This window comes from Poromitra crassiceps, assembly GCF_964638095.1.
Source record: "Poromitra crassiceps genome assembly, chromosome: 10".
In the NCBI taxonomy this organism is placed as follows: Eukaryota; Metazoa; Chordata; class Actinopteri; order Beryciformes; family Melamphaidae; genus Poromitra; species Poromitra crassiceps.
Genome location: NC_139631.1, coordinates 6,075,873 through 6,081,872, shown reverse-complemented (window position 1 = coordinate 6,081,872; position 6,000 = coordinate 6,075,873). Strand labels below are relative to the sequence as shown.

Sequence of the window (6,000 nt, the reverse complement as noted above, 5' to 3'; positions counted from 1 at the left end):
GTGATGCTGGTCCCACTTGTTGGCTCGCTCAGGATCTGTTTAACTTGGCTCGCTTCAGGAGATGATGGTTATGCCAGCGTTCCAAATCACTGGGCGAGCACAGTGAGAGAGAGAGAGAGAGACGGGTGTGTGTGTGTGTGTGTGTGTGTGTGTGTGTGTGTGTGTGTGTGTGTGTGTGTGTGTGTGTGTGTGTGTGTGTGTGTGTGCCTCAAGCTACCTACTATAGAGCTCAACAGGCACGTGACTTTTCGTGACGTAATTTGCCGCGGAAGTAAGTTCCGCATCCATTTTCTCCGTAGACATTTAGATAAATCCAAATATAACGAGTTTTAAGGCTCGAACCAAGCCAACACGTCTTCCAGAGAATCGTGAGTGACCATAAAACATCCGGTTTAAGCGAGAGCAAAAAATAAACAACGGGGGTCCCCCTGTAATTCCCTGTTATTGTTTATTTAAATTTTTTAAGTATGCAGAGAATGCATGAGAGCCTTAATGAGCCTTAATGACTTGCAGCTGACGGGGGCGGAGTTTCTGCAGGCAGAGAAAGGGAGGATTTTTCTCCCTGAGGTAGAGATAGAAGGTAAACACTGCCCATGTGCTTATAAAGCCATCCTTTCACCCCTGCAGCTCAGGACTGTGTGTGACTGTATCGTTGTTCACTGTGTGAACATCAAAAGGAAACATCATTCACTAGGGGTGTCACGATACACTCAGTTCACGATACGATACGATACACTATATTGGGTTCACGATAACGATAGGATACGATATTTTAACAATATTTTTTTGCGATCGATTTGTAAGTTGAGGGGGCATCCTCCATGCTAATTTGAGTAATTTCACCATTTTCATCCTCCGTGTCTGTAACGTCCCTCGTCTGTTCAAACAAAGCAATGAAAAGGAGAGTGAGCATGCAATCAGATGCAGATCAGTGCCACCATGTTCAGCTTCTTTTTCTCGCGATATGAGATTTCATCACAACGATACATATTGTCATGTTTTGATATCGCGATATATTGTGGGACGATATATTGTGACATCCCTATCATTCACCAAAGGCAGTGTATTGAAACGTTTTGGATTCATGACGACATTTATGATCTTTGTGCTAAAAACTGAAAATAAGTGATTTTTTCTTTGGATTTAGTGATGCTGCTGCTAACAAAACTCTATTCCTTTGTTTGGAAGATATGAATGGAAGGGATTTGTTAACATAACCTAAGAGACAACAGTGACACATTATCTGGAGGCACGCACACACAACACACGCACATGCGCACACAGACACACACACACACACACACACACACACACACACACACGACATGCACGCACACATACACACCACACGACACGCACACACACACACACACACACACACACACACACACACACACACACACATCTGTATATTCACAGTGATTTATGCTTGAATGTATCTATATTGTGTCGGATGAGATGAGCTTGTGTGCGTTAAACAAATTAGATCTATATTTCTTCACTGCCCTCCAATAAGCTGGTTTATTTTTTATGATGGTTTGTTACACCAGCTCTGTCTCCAGCCCCGCCCCTCCCCTCTCTCTCTCCATGGTACCCCAATAGCAACATCTAGTTTTGGGGTCACTGCCTCCGCTAACCTGCCGGCACAAAGCGGAGCCTGAATTGCAAAGGTTAATGGTATTGTCTGTCGTCAGAGGAACAAACCGCTATGCCTCAACGCTCAACGGAGAAAGCCAGCGCATTAATGCTAATCAGTTAGCGCTCTTTAGCATAATTTAGCCATCCCTGCCCCATGAATTATGATTGGGGTGTGATATTTTTTAGCAAAGTTGTCAGGTTGAGAGGGCCAAGTGCTACCGTTATTCAAATTCAGGTGCGCTAGGTAGCCTACCGCTTTCATGTATTTGCATAAAATGCTTATTTTCTTTAAGATAGTGGCGACCGTCCCAGTTTCACTGCCAATCCAGGTGAACCTAGAAAATGCTTTGTTAAAATCTGAAAAAATGGTGTAATATGTTCTAGAAATAAAAGAAGCAGTTCAGATTTTTTTCATTTCCTGAATTGAAATAATTTTCAAGACTAAATTGATGGAAAAAGCCTTAAGCTGCTTTTCACCTGTCACATCCCGTTTCTTTACCTGCCAAATAATAACGTAATAATGTTATAGCATACTTGTTTTTATTGCAGATTGTAGCTAAGCGCATTATCTTATCTCTTTGTTAGCTACGTCCGCTTTAGTCTTTCTATCTGTACTAGTCCATATCCAGGGGGCGTGACTCACCTCTGCGCAGACTTGCCAAAAATGCGAACAGCTTACATTTGGGAAAATCAGCTTTGACAGATGGTGGACAGAAGGACAGATTTACCTCTTAAAGTACGATAAACTTTTTTTGTAATTTTATTCCCAAATAGACGTATGCCAGTTATCCAGTTTGTGGTCAAACAGAACCCGGAAGTGGGTTCTGTTTGATGCATCGCTGTTGTTTACACTAGACCAGCAGAATACCCGTCCAGTGTTAGCCTCCACGCAGAACGCTGGAGGCTGCAGAGCCATTGCATAGCATCACAAGTTTGCCCATTAATCGGCCCTAATTAATTACCCACTTAAAAAAGCCGGCTCCGTTAGGTCACCTGCAGGGGGTGCTCTTTACACTTCCTGAAAGATTCAGCGCGATCGCGATCACACATGAAATGGCATAGCTGTGACCGGACACAATTTGCTCACACACAGACACTTCACATTCTTATTATAGGAGGAATATCACATATAGGTTGTTAGGTTTCATCAATCTGCAGAAGAGAAGAGAGTAGCAAAAACATTTTATTCATATGAAAATGTAAAAAAATAAATGCTGCAAAACGTGCAGTAGACTAATTTAGTTAGTAATTAGTAGTTAATTTAGTCAAATTGTCGAGACTAATAATAGCGAGCATCGCAGTAGCTGTCAAAACAGTCGTTTGTATCGTTTAGCTGTAGCTGCACATCACACAGAGGGGAAACACTGGTCTTTATCAGTTTGAGGCCCTCTGCTCTCCTCTCCGCTCCTCTGCTCTGCTCTCCTCTCCTCTCCTCTCCTCTCCTCTCCTCTCCTCTCCTCTCCTCTCCTCTCCTCTCCTCTCCTCTGCTCTGCTCTCCTCTCCTCTCCTCTCCTCTCCTCTGCTCTCCACTCATCTCCTCTGCTCTGCTCTGCTCTGCTCTCCTCTCCTCTCCTCTCCTCTGCTCTCTGCTCCTATCCTCTGCTCTGCTCTCCTCTCCTCTGCTCTGCTCTGCTCTCCTCTCCTCTCCTCTGGTCTCCTCTCCTCTGGTCTGCTCTCCTCTCCTCTCCTCTGGTCTGCTCTCCTCTCCTCTGCTCTACTCTCCTCTCCTCTCTCCTCCTCTCCTCTGCTCTCCTCTCCTCTCCTCTCCTCTGGTCTGCTCTCCTCTCCTCTGCTCTACTCTCCTCTCCTCTCTCCTCCTCTCCTCTCCTCTCTCTCCTCTCCTCTGCTCTCCTCTCCTCTCCTCTGGTCTCCTCTCCTCTCCTCTCCTCTGCTGTGCTCAGTGGGGCTTGGTTGTATGCAGGTGGGTAAAGATAATATAAGGGTGGTGTAGCGCTGCGAGACATGAGATGGTGCCAGATAAGAGAGCAGGCTGTTTCAGGGAGGTAAGGACGCCCCCCCAGGAGCCAGCAGGTTAGCAGGTGACCTGAGAGTGTGCTGGCATTATTCCCACCAAGAAAAGTACAGATCTATACACTCATCCACTCAGCAAGGGCAGGAAGTGATAGTTCCTGTTGCACATCCAGGATGTTCTTGAAGGATATCTCTGGCTTCAGTCAGGCTTTCGTCCATCTCCTGTTTGCTTCCAGTGATTTTCTGCCTGCAGCCCGGCAACTTCAACTCAATCTGTTGCCTCTGCCAAAATTATGAATTGGCTTATCTAATATTTTCCAACGCCGTCAGAATGCATTGACGAAGACAGACTCCAGAGATCATTATCATCAGGTTATTTAATGGTTCAGAGTAGACTGTCACTCCTGTACAAACTCCTCTTTGGTGTTTTGTCTCAGAAAAAAGTATAGTCCCAAACTGCTCCAAAAGATGTTGATATGCGATCAGATTTGCCATTTCTACCTTGGTGGCTTCAAACTTGCAACCTTCCAGTCACATGCCTGCTCAGCAAACTTTAGGCTGCCACTGGTCTTTACACAGAGTCACAGTTTACAGACTGGATTAAATGACTGGAATCATGACAGTTTAATCCACAGAGTCACAGTTTACAGACTGGATTAAGTGACTGGAGTCATGACAGTTTAATCCACAGAGTCACAGTTTACAGACTGGATTAAGCTAGCTAGTTCCTACATAAAACTAGCAGTAGCAAGCTAGCGGGTGTAGTTCGGTCGAAAATAGTTCCTACATAAAACTGCTCACAACAAGTCTGTGGATTATCTTGAGTAACCGGGTCATGATTTCTGGAAAGAGACACTACTGTTGAGGTTTTTATTTTTATTTTTTTGGCGCTTTCAGCATCACAAGCCGAGTGCCATCCGGTTCCATTGTATTGGAGAGAAGGCAGGAATCTCTACGGCCGATATCTCCAAAACGCAGACTACTAACACAAAACAATCTAAACGGAGAAATAGCACTATAGGTGAGAGGAAAAATATGTATTTTGGATTTTAGGGTGAGCTGTCCCTTTAAGGAATAAAATAGTATTCAGACCACCATAACATGTTTTTATAGGACTGTAAATTCATATGGTATTGCATGGAGAATTTGAGCAATGTTGTCACTGTGCAGTGCAACCTGTGAGCACAGTGTACGGTGGAGAACTTTGTAAAGTTTCCTTGTGTGAGCAACTTCCAGCAAGCCTTAGTTTTAGTTTGCTGTGTGTCCTCCTGCAAAAACAACATTCCACTCCAATCTCTCTAGTATTTGTCAAGGCCCAATACAAGAGCTGAGTGTAGCTTAAATAACAGTTTATAAAGCTGTCTGCGAATTGATGGGGTGGACAATACGGGGTGACGTATTACAGGCTGACAGAAATCAAATTCCATAAAAGTGAAATTGAAAACCCTCTGCGAGGCGGCCTTGCTGCTGAGTAGACAGCTGCTTTTAAACTTTGCAGAGGACTGGAGAGAAAGCCCGGGCCATTTTTAGACCGGCCTACAGATCCGTGAATTCAGCAGCACTAAATATTCTCTCTCTCGCAGTCTATATATTGTGTCTGTCAGATTAGGCCGTTAAACTGCGGCCTGTAAAGGTTAGACGACGTCCGCTGTGTGGCAGATCTTTCCTGACAAATAGACATAGCTGTGGAAATAATAGCATTGGAAACAACAACGGTATGAATGGAGTGATACGGTCAGTGGCGGACTGCATAATCGGGCACGTCGGGCAAATGCCAATTTTTTTTTTTTTTTTTTTTTTTTTTTTTTTGCAGGCCAGGCCAGGCCACTCACTGAACAGCAGGCCAGGCGCCGCCTACTGGTTTACTAGTGGTTTTATTACTTTATTCAGGTTTAAAGTGGGTGCATCTCATTGTAAAATTGGACTTGGCCCAAATTGGGCTTCAAACGGCCCAAATCGGGCTTTAAACGACCCAAATCTGGCTTCAAACGGCCCAAATTGAGCTTCAAACACCCCAAAAAAAATTGCCGCCGCCCTTCGGACACCGCCACGTGCGTCGGCCCGGATCGGCCTGGCCTGCTTGGTATCTAATGCCCGGCCTGAATTATGATCCCAGTCCGCCCCTGGATACGGTAGTGTTTGCAATCTGTTTGAAGGCTTCCCATGTGGAAGAAAAGTGTTTCAGAGAGAAGGCAAAGAATGAAAATAATCACAAGGACAAAGAATCGAGGTTTCCCAGAGAGAGCGATCAATTCAGTGCATTTCAATTTCACAGCTTTTTTTTTCTTAGTCTACCATTGTTGCCACCATTGGTATTATGTTAATTCTACTATAGGTTGAACACTGTAAAGAGGCAATATTATTGCCAGTAAACAAAGAGGTAGTTCTATG

General features: G+C 44.5%; 1 protein-coding gene across 1 annotated transcript in view; it reads left to right on the top strand.

Moving 5' to 3' along the window:
• The window catches only part of dmrt1 (doublesex and mab-3 related transcription factor 1), a gene marked incomplete at both ends in the record, with an annotated part of 39,805 nt that overhangs the window by 10,188 nt on the left and 23,617 nt on the right, over window positions 1–6,000 (top strand). The window lies entirely within an intron of this gene.